Genomic DNA, 14418 nt, shown 5'->3' on the forward strand with positions numbered 1-14418 from the left:
TTGCACACTTTTCCCCACAAGACTCGATCTCCTGCATTGTATTTCACGCACTGCATGGTGTTTGAGAAATGGATGATCTAGACACAGTCTTTCCGAAGAGGTCCCCTTAACCGATAGATAGGCCGGTACACCTACAATCCCCTACATCTGCTAGCCCATCATGCGAAGGTTTCCCACAACTTACTCAACTATGCCAGAGCCCATAATGCCTCATGGCTGCACACGGAAGTTTCTAGCATGAATAACATAATGATCCCTTTGAGCCTGGGTGGCAAACCATAGGAAAAATCACACGGATACCCCAGGATCCTCCTTGGCCAACACTGGATTTCCACAGGTGCCCACAAACCAATCCACCCAAACGTGTGTTAAAGTAGCCACCTTAAGTAATCCCTTAGTTCATAATAATACTCACATCTATCATGAATCACTCAAACCAAACCATATCTACGAGCATAGCGTAGCAAAGTATAATAAGCGTAACGTAGTAACTCCCAAGGTTTGAATAAAAGGGAAATAGGTACTACCTCAACAACTACTTCCCAGTACCCACATGTTAAACAGATCCTACACATGCAATGTTTTCGGATTGAAACTAATGCATAAAAACAGGGTAATAAGGGATATGATCAAAGTGTTACTTGCCTTGCTGATAATCTGAAAACCCTAGTGACTCATAGTAGCACGCTTCGCACTCCGGAAACTCTATCATGAACAACCAATAGCATACATAAGCACTCAAGCATAAGATGCAAGTGTAAAACTCAAGGGAAAAGATCCAAACTGAAAGTTCAACTGAAGAACTTCGATTTGCAAAAAGAATCAGTCGAGTCGGAGCTAGGAAACACAAACTATAATCAAAAGAAGTTCGAAAACAAATCTACTTGAAACCAAATTTTAAATTGTCAAAATCATGTTCGAGTTGTTTATCTAGAAAGAGGGAAACAAGACGAAAATTTTGGCGTTGATTCACTAGATTTGGATAAACGAGCAAAAAGTAACGAGGGTTTGAAGATCAAGGACTAATCTGTGATAAAAGTAATTACAGATAGGTCCCTAGCTGAAATTTAAAATAAAAAGAAAAATCTAACGGACGAACGTCCGCTAACAAAGGCTAATGAACGAATCTGTTCGTTAATACAAACTAAACAGAGTACATTCGCTAATTAGCGAACCCTAAAATAAAACCGATCTAAAAACGAAGAACCAAAAAATTAAAAGAACCAGTGAACCGGGACGGCTTTATACCGGTTAAACGGTGTGCGGCAGCTCCGGTGAACGGCGAGGCGGCCTGCGGGGCGGGGCGGTAGCAACGGCGGCGGCGGCTCGGATGGAGGCGGCTGCGGCGGCGGTGATGAGGAGAGGGGCCGAGGGGGCTCTTTATAAAGAGGGGGCGAGGCGGCGGCGGGGTGGCTTGGGGGAGGGGGTGACGGCCTCGGGAGGCGTGTCCGCCTCGGACATGGCCGGCGGCGGCGGGGCGGTTCCTGCGCGGGGATGGCGACGGCGTCCTGCTGGGCCTTCGGCCCGGTCGGTCCGAAACTAAAAAAATAAATCACCCGAAAGAAAAATCCTAATAAAATATAAAAAATTCTAAAAACACCAGAAATAATTTTTACCGTCCATACCTAATTTTTAGGACAAAGTTAACATTTTTCTAGCATAAAAATGGAATTTTCAAAAATGCATATTTTTCTAATTCAAATAAAATACGAATAAAATAATAATTTGATTTTAAAAATTCTCCTCAAATATTGCTCTCTTTTGAAGAAGTCATTTTATCTTCTCTCATTTATTTTTATTATTGGAAATAATTTGAGAGAAAAATATTAGAATCAAATTGATCCACTTCTTCAAATTTGAAAAAATTCAAATGTGAAAATTTGTGAAATCTCCATCTCTCTCCTTGGGTCCTTGAGTTGCTTAAGATTCTTAGGATCTCAACCAAAATGCAAATAAAATATGTTTTGCATATGATGACTAATGTATGACATCCAAATTGAAAAATTGGGATGTTACAAAACCTATCACCCTTAAGATGAATCTCACTCTCGAGATTCGGGTTCACTAGAAAATAGGTGTGGGTGGTCTTTCCGTAGGTCTTCCTCTCGTTCCTAGGTGGTTTCATCCTCGGTATGGTGGCTCCACTGAACTTTACAAAATATGATAACCTTGTTGCGTGTATCTCGGCTGGCAAAATCGAGAATCTTGACGGGTTTCTCCTCGTAGGTTAGATCACTCTCCAACTGAATTGCTTCCATTGGCACTATATCTCTCAAAGGAATATCGGCCATCTCATCATGGAACTTCTTCAACTGGGAAACGTGAAACACATCATGCACTCCTGACAAACCTTCGGGTAACTCCAACTTATAGGCAACTTCTCCCATACGCTCCAAAACTCGGTATCGTCCTACAAATCTCGGGGCTAACTTTCCCTTAACTCAAATCATTTAACTCCACGGAGTGGTGATACACGAAGATGTGCTCTATCTCAAATTTCATAGACTACATCCTTGCATTTTGTATCAGCATAACTCTTCTGCCTGGACTGAGCTACCTTCAATCTATCACGAATCAACTTTACCTTTTCTACAGACTCCTTAATCAGATCTGGTCCAAACAACTAACGGTCTCCGACTTCATCCCACATTAACGGTGTCCTGCATCTTCTTCCATACAAAGCTTCGAAAGGGGCCAACTTCAAACTAGCCTGATAGATGTTGTTGTATGAGAACTCTACGAAGGCAAATTATCATCCCAACTAGACCCATAATCTAGTGCACAGGCTCTCAACATGTCCTCCAGAATGTGATTGACTCTCTTGGTCTATCCATCTATTTGCGGATGAAAGGCTATACTGAACTCTAGCCTGGTACCCAAAGTCCAGTGCAGCTGATTCCAAAACTTCGAGGTAAACTGTGTTCCTCTATCTAATACGATGGTCCTCAGAACTCCATGCAGACATACGATCTTGGTCATATATATTTTGGCCGACTTCACACTCTGGGCTATTTCCTTATCATCCTTCTGGGCTTCCCGAATCTTTCCCAATCACATAGACTGAACCTCCATTGCTGCAACAAAACCTCTTGGAACTATCTCCAAATGAAGCTCCTTGAGATCCTCGACTAACTCCTGCGGTAAGCCTCCCCTTACGAGGGTATTGACATAACTCTTGCGGCTCAAAGCGTCGGCTACGACATTGGCCTTTCCTGGATGATAATGCAGCTTCATATCATAATCCTTTATCAATTCCATCCATCTCCTCTACCTGAGATTCAACTCTACATCACAACGATTTACAATCAGAAAATGCCTCCATGTCTTGAGCGCATGCACTAGGGCTTCTAACTCCAAATCATGCGTGGCATAATTCAACTCATGAGGTCTGTGCTGACATGAGGCATAAGAAACAACTCTTCCGTCTTGCACGAGTACACCTCCAAGTCCTAGGCAAGAGGCGTCGCAATACACTTGGAAATCCTTGCGTATATCTGGAAGAATTAGCACTGGGGTTGTAACCAAACGTTTCTTCAACTCCTAAAAAATAGCCTCACATTCCTCGGTCCATTTGAACTTGGTGTCCTTCTTCAACAAATCCATCATGGGTTTTGCAATCTTGGAAAAATTCTCAATGAATCTCCTGTAATATCCGGCGAGTCCTAGAAAATTGCAGATTTCTCCAACTGAGGTGGGTGCCAACCACTCAGCGACAGACTGAAACTTGGTAGGGTCTACTGCTATACCCTCTCCTGATATAACATGTGAAAGAAATCCTTCTTCTTTCAACCAAAACTCACATTTGCTGAACTTGGCATATAACTGATGTTCCCTGACCTTTTCGAGAACTAATCACAGATGTTCCTTGTGTTCCTCTTCATTCTTCGAGTATACCAAAATATTATCAATGAACACCACAACAAACTTATCCAAGAACTCCATGAACACCTTATTCATCATACTCATAAAATAGGTAGGGGCATTAGTCAATCCAAATGACATGACCGTGTACTCGTATAGACCATACCTTGTGGTAAAAGCTATCTTAGGTATATCCTGTTCTCGGATCTTCAGCTGGTGGTATCCTAACCGAAGATTGATCTTGGAGAATAATTTAGATCCTTGCAGCTGGTCAAACAAATCATTGATCATTGGTAGTAGGTACTTGTTCTTGATCGTCACTTCATTCAATGCCCGATAATCAACAACCATTCTCAACGATCCGTCCTTTTTGTTGACTAAGAGCGTTGGGGCTCCCCATGGTGATGAACTTGGTCAGATATAACCTTTCTCCAGTAACTCCTTGATCTGCTTCTTAATTTCCTCCAGGTCATTTGCGGGCATTCGGTATGGCCTCTTTGATATTGGTCCGGTGCCTGGCAACAGATCTATTAAAAACTCTATGTCTCGACCTGGTGACATGCCTGGTAGCTCCTCTAGAGAAACATCCGGGTAATCCTTCACAACAGGCACTTCTTCCTGAATAGCTCCCGAAAGGGAATTTTCTTGGGTCCTCCTTGGCGCAAGCCTAGATACATACTTGATCTTCTTTCCCTCTGGGGTGGTGAGTAAAATTGACTTACTAGCACAGCCGATGTTTCCTCCATACATCGATAGCCAATCCAAGCCTAGTATCACGTCCAATCCTTGTGACTCCAAAACTATTAGGTCTAAGGGGAAAACATGCCTACCTATGGTCAATGGCATCTGAAAACATCCTCTGGTTGCCATATACTCCACTCCAGGTGAGCTTACTAAAATAGGTGTCTTAAGAACTTTGGTGGGTAACTTAAACTTGTCCACAAATCCCCTCGATATGTATGAATGCGATGCACCAGTCTTGAAAAGAACAATTGCAGTAAATGACTTAATCAAAAACTTTATCTATTTTTGATATAATAATATGTGTATATGAACTAGTAAAACTATAGGTAGAGATTAGAAAATGGAAGTAGGACATGGCATTCCGAGAGGAAATTAGAAAAACTAACTGCGGATGTTCTAAGACAAAATATAACTAATGTTGGCGGGCCAGAGGCCAGTAGATACCTGTTGGATATTTGTGCCCCGTTGTCGTCATGGGCTGGGCCTATTAAAAACAAAACCAAGCTTGGGCGGTCTACAGCCCAGTTGAAACTTGCTCGACCTGAGAAAGCAATATACCTGCTGGATCCCAGTTATTAGTCCGTACTTGCAGAATTCTCTCATTAATTGACTATGTTGAAGACTTCATGGTGATAATAAGTGCATGCAGTTGCTTGCGTATGGCCATGGACCTGCTGGTTTCGTAAGGTTAGGCTCTTATGGACAGCCGTCTTGTGGTTCCATGGACAAATTTCATGCAAATCGGATGGTTTTCAGTGAAAGCGGACTAAATTCATTGCATTTTACATATTTATTTTCATTATGGAATATTTTACCTATTTCAACTAATAATAATGGAGTAGGCCTTTTTAGTCCATGGGAGGCGCTTCACGATCGAGGTCGCAACATTTAACTGTTCTGGAAGGCCCAAATCCATCGCTCCTCTCTTTTAACAATTTGCAGATGGACTTGGCATGCCATAGCCCAGTTCCGAAGTGTTGCGTCCAACTATCAGCCTATGAAACCGGATGGATCCCCTGCGTACTTAGAAGATGTAAAAAAAATTACAGAACTGGGAATTCGGACAGCAGATGCTTATGCTACCCATCAAATAAAATTTAGGTGCCTGAAAATTTGTTTCAAAACAAATGATTCAGCTTTATATCCACGTCGACCCTCGACGTGATGGTTGGAAGCAAATGAAAAGTTCATACCGAAAGATCATTAACAGCAATACCAACATGCAGACGACCAGGTAGTACAAGTACCAATACCAAACTAACTTATAATCTTTTTATTCCTAGCCCTAGTGTTCGTCTGGTAGAAAATCTTGCATAGGACCTGCTCCCGCTCCTTCTATTACTCGAGGTCCCCAAGCTGGTACTAGTTCATCACCGAGTTGGTCCTTTGATGGTCGAAGTTCTTGTTGGTGTGCAGCACTAGAACCTTTTTGCTGCCCGTCTACCTGTCGTTAACCATCACCGGCAAGGTATTGACGGTCTTGTGCCACATCTCGTGGATGCCGCACTCCGACTGTGTCTTGCAACGCGTCCACATGCCCCTTTTGAACGCCCTGGACTTGCGTTGGAAGAAATGCTTTCTTAGGCAACTCAGTGTGATACCTGCAGTATTATCAAATACAAGTTTTAGTGTATGTAGTTGGCATTTTCATAACATCTTTGGCATGTTGCAGTCACTTGTTTCACTTTTTATTAACTGTCAAATTGTAAATTCTTCACTAGGTCTGCATCTAAAAATAAAACTGGAGCTATAAACAAAGGAATAAGTTTGTGCAAGTAGACGGCCGACCGGTGTCCCACGTGGAAGTTTCTCAGGATGGGTGTAGCATATGCCGTGCTCGCTGTCGATGGTTGGTATGAACAAATCGATCAGAGGGTGAGATCTCACACTGTCAGCACTCACTTTGGTGTCAAGTTGCTTGATTAGCTCCTGATCCATGGGATCGAACTTGACGCCAGCTGGCAGCACCGGCCAATGCTTCTTGGACTTGCATCGGTTAATTCTAGTTATATGGTACTCAATGTAAGATCAATCGACTGTTTTAAGTGAATGATGAAAGATTTCGATAGATAAGTGTTACTCCAAATCTGAAGTCCACAATACCCCAACACGCCACCGGGACTCTTGTGTCACCTCACGTGTAGCGTGTTGTCACGTCAATTCAATGTGAGGACATGATGAATAATTTGACCGACGTATACTAGTACAACTACTGTACTACTTACTAGTTGTATTTAGTGTCACATTTTAACCATAGGTTTAACTATGAAAATGTCAATGCATGTCACCAAAAATTATACCATTGGAAACTATGTTCAAATACAGATCAAACGATATTATTTGTTGTGACATGCATTAACATTTAGTTAGTTAAATTTATGGTCAAAATTTGAGACAAATTACGAAGGGGACCAACAAACCAGGAGGGGGGTAGCAGTACGAGTAACGCAATATACAGTATAGAGGACTAATACAAATTTAGAAATGGAGTAAGAAGTTACAAGGCTGTGCGATAGACTTTGTAGGCTACATGAGTAATACAAAATATAATTCCCATTGGACAACACTTTTACCAACAAGTACGCACTTGAAGCCTAATTTATATATATATATATATATATATATATATATATATATACTCCCTCCGTCCCAAAATTCATGTCATGAGCATAGTGTAATGTAAAATTTGCACAAAAATCCCTTGTATCTTCAAATCTTTTACAAACAAGTCCTTCGGTCTTCATCCGCCCGATCCAGCTCCTGTGCATCGGGCCACGGCCGTCATTGACAGATTCATCGCTTGCGCCACCCAGGGCCAACTCCTCTGCCGCTGTGATCCACTCCGGCCGGGATCCCCACCGCCGCTGCCGCCCAGGACCTGCGCCACAAAGATCTGATGGATCTCGTCCTCCTGAAGCTCCCTCGCGCACCAGGACCTCAAGCTCATCCTCGTGCTTCTTCTGTGCTTCCAGGCTTGTGTTGCAGCCCCCCTGCTCGAGCTGTCGCTATAGCTCCCCTGCTGCCTACCTGAGCGATGGTCAATGGTAATTTCCGCCGCCCATCCCTGTCGGCGCCCACCAGATCGATGGTCCCTGGACCTTCCCCCCTCCCCCATGCCTAAGCTTCGGTCACCTGATCTACTCCTCCACGCCCAGCAGCTCCTCCTCCAAGCCCAGGCGCTGCTCCTCCTCTTCACGTACCGGAGCACCTCACTGCTCGCCCAACAGCACATCCTCTACTTCTCACCTGAAGATAAAGAGGAGATAAGTTGAGCAGAGTATCAGCAGCATGTCAATTGATTAATAGAGAGGAGTATTGATGACCCACTATTATAGGGGATCTATCGTAGTCCTTTCGATAAGTAAGAGTGTCGAACCCAACAAGGAGCAGAAGGAAATGATAAGCGGTTTCCAGCAAGGTATTATCTGCAAGTACTGAAATAAGTGGTAAAAGATAGTTTTGTGATAGGATAATTTGTAACGAGCAACAAGTAACAAAAGTAAATAAAGTGCAGCAAGGTGGCACAATCCTTTTGTAGCAAAGGACAAGCCTGGAAAACTCTTATATGATGTAAAGCGCTCTCGAGGACACATGGGAATATCGTCAAGCTAGTTTTCATCATGTTCATATGATTCATGTTCGGTACTTTGATAATTTGGTATGTGGGTGGACCGGTGCTTGGGTGCTGCCCTTACTTGGACAAACATCCCACTTATGATTAACCTCTATTGCAAGCATCCGCAAATACAACAAAAATATTATGGTAAACCTAACCGTAGGATGAAACATATGGATCCAAATCAGCCCCTTACGAAGCAACGCATAAACTAGGGTTTAAGCTTCTGTCACTCTAGCAACCCATCATCTACTTATTACTTCCCAATGCCTTCCCCTAGGCCCAAATAATGGTGAAGTGTCATGTAGTCAACGTTCACATAACACCACTAGAGGACAGACAACATACATCTCATCAAAATATCGAACGAATACCAAATTCACATGACTACCAATAGCAAGACTTCTCCCAAGTCCTCAGGAACAAAAGTAACTACTCACAAAGCATAAACATGTTCATAATCAGAGGGGTATTAATATGCATATAGGATCTGAACATATGATCTTCCACCAATTAAACCAACTAGCATCAACTAAAAGGAGTAATTAACACTACTAGCTACCTACTAGCACCAATCCCGGACTTGGAGACAAGAATTGGATACAAGAGATGAACTAGGGTTTTGAGATGAGATGTGCTGGTGAAGATGTCGATGGATATTGCCCTCTCCCGATGAGAGGAGCGTTGGTGATGACGATGGCAATGATTTCCCCCTCCGGGAGGGAAGTTTCCCCGGTAGAACAGCTCCGCCAGAGCCCTAGATTGATTCCGCCAAGGTTCCGCCTCGTGGCGGCAGAGTTTCGTCCGAGAAGATGGCTTATTAATTTTTTTCCCATCGAAAGACTCCATATAGCAGAAGATGGCCACCGGAGGGCCACCAGGGGGCCCACGAGGTAGGGGGCGCGCCCAGGGGGGTAGGGCGCCCCCCACCCTCGTGGGAAGGGTGTGGCCCTCCTGGTGAGATTCTTGCGCTTAGTATTTTTTATATATTTGGAAAACATCATCCGTGAAGTTTCAGGGCTTTTGGAGCTGTGCAGAATAGGTCTCTAATATTTGCTCCTTTTCCAGCCCAGAATCCCAGCTGCCGACATTCTCCCTCTTTATGTAAACCTTGTAAAATAAGAGAGAATAGGCATAAGTATTGTGACACAATGTGTAATAACAGCCCATAATGCCCGATCGTCACTTCATTCAATGCCCGATAATCAACAACCATTCTCAACGATCTGTCCTTTTTGTTGACTAAGAGCACTGGGGATCCCCACGGTGATGAACTAGGTTAGATAAAACCTTTCTCCAGTAACTCCTTGATCTGCTTCTTAATTTCTTCCAGGTCATTTGCGGGCATCCGGTATGGCCTCTTTGATATTGGTCCGGTGCCTGACAACAGATCTATTAAAAACTCTATGTCTCGATCTGGTGGCATGCCTGGTAGCTCCTCTGGAGATACATCTGGGTAATCCTTCACAATAGGCACATCTTCCTGAACAGCTCCCGAGAGGGAATTTAGTTGGGTCCTCCTTGGCGCAAGCCTAGATACATACTTGATCTTCTTTCCCTCCGGGGTGGTGAGTAAAATTGACTTACTAGCAGAGCCATTGTTTCCTCCATACATCGACAGCCAATCCAAGCCTAGTATCACGTCCAATCCTTGTGACTCCAAAACTATTAGGTCTGAGGGGAAAACATGCCTACCTATGGTTAATGGCATCTGAAAACATCCTCTGGTTGCCATATACTCTGCTCCAGGTGAGCTTACTAAAATAGGTGTCTTAAGAACTTTGGTGGGTAACTTAAACTTCTCCACAAATCCCCTCGATATGTATGAATGTGATGCACCAGTGTCGAAAAGAACAATTGCAGTAAATGAGTTAATCAAAAACTTACGGATTACTACATCCGGATGCTCTTCAACTTCCTCCACGTTGATGTGGTTCACTTGACCTCTGGTGAAGGGGTTGGGATTCTTCCCAGAGTTTCCATTTCCATTACCATTCTTCAACTCTGAGCAATCATTGGCATAGTGTCTAGCCTTCCCGCACTTGTAACAGGTGACATGGCTCAGGTCCTTCTTAGTGGGTGTGGCTGGGTTGGAAAGGTTCTGGTGTTGCTTCCTCCATTCCCATTTCCATTCTTAGGGCCACTATGGTTATGTGTACTTCCTCCATTATGAGTGTGGCCTCCATGGTTACGGGTGTAATTTCCTGAGTTAGGGGTAAAGCGAGGCTTCTGCTGAGCTCCAGAATTATACTTCCCCTGTCCATACTTCTGTTTGCGGCTCTCTATCTGTTGCTGCTTGCCTTCAATCGTAAGGGCCCTGTCTACCAACTTCTGGTAGTTAGTGAATGTTGCAACCATCAACTGCATACTCAACTCATCATTCAACCCTTCCATAAACTTCTCCTGCTTTGCGGCATCTGTGGCCACAACATCCGAGGCATAGCAAGCTAACTTACTAAACGCATCCACGTACCGCCCCACAGTATGATTTCCCTGGCGTAAGTTGCGAAACTCACGCTTCTTCATACTCATTGCTCCAGTAGAGACATGTGCAGTGCAGAATGCCTGCTGGAACTGGTCCCAAGTGACATCGGCTATGGGGAAAGTGGCGGTGTAATTCTCCCACCGTGAGGCTGCGAGTCCATCCAGTTGATGTGCAGCAAAGCACACCTTCTCAGCATTTGTGCAACTTTCGGTGGTCAGCTCCCTTCCAATCCTATAGAGCCAGTCATCGGCAACAATCGGCTCGGTGCTTCTGGAAAACACTAGCGGATTCAACCTCAGAAAACGTGCTAAGTTGTCAACTGGAGGTGGTGGCAGTGGGTTGTTGTTGTTGTTGTTGTTGTTGTTGTTGTTGTTGTTGTTGCTGCTGCTGCTGCCTTGGTTCTGGACTAGCAACTACATCAAGGCATTCTAATGTTGGATCAACTGGGTGAGCTCCGGTGGAAAGACAAATCCGGGGTCATGTCTCGGAGGCATCTGATAGGTTTAGAGGGGTGAGAATAGAATAGAGTGAGGTCTAAAGAGAAATCACTACCCATATGCACATGAGATAAACACATTCATTATCACACCACTCAATTCAAACAAGGGCATACAATCAATCTAACTACCGTTACAAAAATACTCGGACTATTACTATATACATTGGGGAAATACTACTGATAATTTTAGTGGTCGATTAGAAATTTTGATCGGAAAAAGACTCCATGATATCTGCTCCAGCTTCGTCTTCATAATCATCGTCGCTATCGGGGTAAGAGTCGGTGTCGTCGATGATGATGTAGTCTTCGGGATGGTTGTCCTCCTCTGGTTTGGCATCTCCCATGAATATTCCTAGCTTCTTCTTCAGCTATTCATTCTTCTCAAGTAACACTGCAATTTCCTCTTCATATCCATTATGTGTAGACTTTAGTTCCTCTTCCAGCTCCATGTTCCTGGTCATCACCTTCTTCATGTCTATCATGCTGGCACACATCTGGTTCTCCTGACGATGAATGTGGTGGTTTAACTCCTGGATGTAGGCTGAAATGGACTTGTCCCTCCTTGTGCAGATCATCTCCAATTGCTCATCTCGGCGTCCACATATGTGGTAGATGGTGTCCTTAAGATACTTGTGATAAACTTCGCCGATGCGTCCCATGGCGATGTGGGCTGCCATGCTCTTTCCTAGACTCCAAGTTGGTGCATCAAAAGAAAACTCTATGGGCTTAGTAACTGGCGTGAAGGTCCTTCCTGGAACATGTATTCGAATCATCCATAACTCCTCTTCCGGTAAAGTGGTGGTGTAGGTCCCGGTGAAACTTGGTATCCCGATGCTCAGGTACTTAGTGGCTTCCTTCATGTGTCGTCCAAAAGGGGTGTCTTCATCCGGTTGAGCAAACATGTTCCTTGGGTCCGCCATCTATAGAGTAGAAAGTGGAGAAGAGTCATAAATGAGTAGAGAAGAAAGTCCTATGGCTCATCTTAGTGGTCCCGTCCTACACTCAGTGTGTGCTCTGATACCATCTTGTAGCGATCCAACCTCAAACGGTCAAATCTCTTTGTATAAGGTCATCCCTGCATTGGTAATGCTGACACACACAGAACTCGAAGATTTATAACAGAGTGCAATCACACACTTATTACATAGAATGTCTCAAAGAGAGTACTTATTACAATAATATGGCTATAGGCCCTCTAAATAAGATAACAGCGAAAGCTTCGAGAGTAAATGAGTCCATCAACTCCAACGACATAGTTGAGTGCATGACAACGACCTAGCGCACCTTACTCTTTGTCTGAAAACTCTGCAACATAATACGTTGCAGCCTATGTAGGTCAGCACATGGAATATGCTGGCAAGATAACACTATAGAGCAATGAACAAGTAACAGCTATAACTATATGCATATATGTCTGGTGGAGGCTCTACGGTTATCATTTTGCGAAAAGCCAGTTTTTCCCAACAACAAAGGAATATATTTTTATTTAACTACAAAGTTTGTTGAAAAACATTGAGAATGGTAACCCCATCTCAATTCCAATTTAATAATCTATAACCCCAAAAATTAATTAAGTAAAGTGATGAGATCTACATAGTAATTCAAGCACCAGACAGTCAAGATGTTCATAACCGGGGACACAACTAACCATGATTAGTTTATACACTCTGCAGAGGTTTCCACACTTTTCCCCACAAGACTCGATCTCCTTCGTTGTATTTCTCGCACTGCATGGTGTTTGAGAAACATATGACCGACACACAATCTTTCCGAAGAGGTCCCCTTAACCGATAGATAGGCCGGTACACCTACAATCCCCTACATCTGCTAGCCCATCATAGAAAGGTTTCCCACAACTTACTTAACACACCAGAGCCCATAATGTCTTGTTCCTGCACACGGAAGTTTCTAGCATGAATAACATAGTGAGAGTAACTTAGTTCATAATAAGGGTAACTTACTAACTCCCAAGGTTTGAATAAAAGGGCAACAGGTACTAGCTCAACAACTACTAGATGTGTGTTAAAGTAGCCACCTTAAGTAATCCCTTAGTTCATAATAATACTCACATATGTCATGAATCACTCAAACCAAACCACGTCTACGAGCATAGCATAGCAAAGTATAATAAGAGTAACTTACTAACTCCCAAGGTTTGAATAAAAGGGCAACAGGTACTACCTCAACAACTACTTCCCAATACCCACATGTTAAACAGATCCTACTCATGCAATGTTTGCAGATTGAAACTAATGCATAAAAACAGGGTAATAAGGGATATGATCAAAGTGTTAATTGCCTTGCTAACGATCTGAAAACCCTAGTGACTCGTAGTAGCACACTTCACACTCCGGAAACTCTATCGTGTATAACCAATAGCATAGGTAAGCACTCAACCATAAGATTCAAGGGTAAAACTCAAGGGAAAAGACCCAAACTGAAAGTTCAACCGAAGAGCTTCGATTTTCAAAAAGAATCAATCGAATCAGAGCTACGAAACACAAATTACGATCAAAAGAAGTTTGAAAATAAATCTGCTTGAAACCAAATTTTAAATTTTGAAAATGATGTTCAAGTTGTTTATCTGGAAAGAGGGAAACAAGTCAAAGATTTTGGCGTTGGTTTCACTGGATTTTGATAAACGAGCAAAAAGTAACGTGGGTTTAAAGATCAGGGACTATCTATGATAAAAGTAATTATGGATAGGTCCCTGGCCGAAAATTAAAACAAAAAGAAAAATCTACCGGACGAACGTCCACTAACAAAGGCTAACGAACGAATCCGTTCGTTAATACAAACTAAACAGAGAATGTTCGCTAATTAGGAACCCTAAAATAAAACCGATCTAAAACCAAAGAACGAAAAATAACTGAAAAATAACTGGCGAACCGTGACAGTTTTATAGAGGTTAAACGGCGGCGGCGGTCAACGGCATGCGGTGGCTCCGACGACAGCGAGGCGAGGCGTCGTGGGCGGCGGGGCGGTGGCGGAGTGTGGCGCGGCGGCGCGGGGCGGCAGCAGCGGCAGCGGCTCGGATGGAGGCGACTGCGGTGGCGGCAGTGATGAGGAGAGGCGCAGGGGGAGCTCCTTATAAAGAGGAGCCGAGGCGGCGGCAGGGTGGCTTGGGCGAGGGGGCGATGGCCTCAGGAGGCGTGTCCACCTCGGACATGGCCGGCGACGGTGGGGCAGTGCCCGCGCGCGGAAGGCGGCGGC

The sequence above is a fragment of the Triticum aestivum genome, chromosome 6A (assembly GCF_018294505.1).
Source record: "Triticum aestivum cultivar Chinese Spring chromosome 6A, IWGSC CS RefSeq v2.1, whole genome shotgun sequence".
Lineage (NCBI taxonomy): Eukaryota > Viridiplantae > Streptophyta > Magnoliopsida > Poales > Poaceae > Triticum > Triticum aestivum.